The following is a 1,293-nucleotide window of genomic DNA, read 5'->3' as shown; positions in this document are numbered from 1 at the left end:
GTAACCTAAACATTTGTACCCCCATAATATGCTGAAATAAAAAAAAAGAATTGCCCTCATATTTTTTTTTCTAAATTTGCTTACTTTTTAAAATTTACATATAAATTGTATGTATTGGGTACAACACGATGCTTTGAAGTATATATACATTGTGGACAATACCTAAGATATGGAAGTAACCTAGTTGTCCATCAATGGATGAATAGATTTAAAAAATGTGGTATGCATACACAACGGAATACTATTAAACCATAAAAAAGAAGGCAATCCTGCCATTTGTGAAAAAATGGACGAATTTGGAGGACATGCCCTCATCTGATTCCAGTTCCTGTTTGAGACTCAGAATATGATTTTCCAACAAGTTCCTCAGGTTACTCTTCGGCAGATAGTACTTGAGAATCCTTATATTTGTAAACTAGACTAGGGGTAGAAAATAAGAATGGAGTCGGGAGAGAAGTTATCTAAAACAACAGTGGGTGCCAGGCACTGTAGCTCATTCCTGTAATCCCAGCTACTTGACTTGGGAGGCTGAGGTGGGAGGATTGCTCAAGATCGGGATTTGGAGGCTGCAATGAGCTATGATTACTGCATTGCACTCCAGCATGGGTGACAGAGTGAGACCCCCATCTCTAAAAAAACAAAAACAAAATAGAAGTAGATATCTAAGGAGTCATAATGGGATTATAGAGGAGAGTGGGGTAGAGTCCAGGAGAGGTGGAGAAAGAGTCAAAGTTCTAAATCCTTAATCCAATTTCCAAGTTTGGAAACACTGAGCAGTGGTCTTGGTGATTGCTGCTGCTGCTGCTGTTTTGTTCTTATTATTATTAGCATATTTAAGTAGATGTCCAGTGAAGCAGAGGTGGAGCAAATTTTAGTATGAAGAATATTTGCCCTCCCTTGCCAGGACCTAATGGTAAAGATGTGTTCATAGCTTCCCTGAGTGAAAGTAAGAATGTGTATTTTGCAGCCAAATATAGGCTCCAAGAAGGCAGGACCTTTGCCTGCTTTGTTCATTTTTCTATCCCCAGAACCTAAAACTATGTTTCCCACAGACTAGGTACTCCAAAAATTTTTATGGAATCAATTTCCCGTGGAAAGACATGTTTTAAATTTAAACCTTTGACGTCTCAAGAGACTAAGGTATCAGAACATAACATAACATAAGAGTAATAGTGGTTTGGTTGCATTGCTGTTCATGGGACTTCCATAAGTACTCACTAGGATTGGGCGGAGCACTGTTTGGAAAGGCCTCATCTCAGTGGTTATTGGGTCTTTTTGAAATAGAACTATTAC

General features: G+C 38.4%; 1 protein-coding gene across 1 annotated transcript in view; it reads left to right on the top strand.

Moving 5' to 3' along the window:
• Nucleotides 1-1,293, top strand: part of DACH2 (dachshund family transcription factor 2) — a 907,491-nt gene that overhangs the window by 58,084 nt on the left and 848,114 nt on the right. The window lies entirely within an intron of this gene.

This window comes from Propithecus coquereli, unplaced genomic scaffold (genome assembly GCF_000956105.1).
Source record: "Propithecus coquereli isolate 6110/MARCELLA unplaced genomic scaffold, Pcoq_1.0 Scaffold257, whole genome shotgun sequence".
In the NCBI taxonomy this organism is placed as follows: domain Eukaryota; kingdom Metazoa; phylum Chordata; class Mammalia; order Primates; family Indriidae; genus Propithecus; species Propithecus coquereli.
Note: the sequence above shows the minus strand (reverse complement) of the source record. Positions and strands in the feature narration are given on the sequence as shown.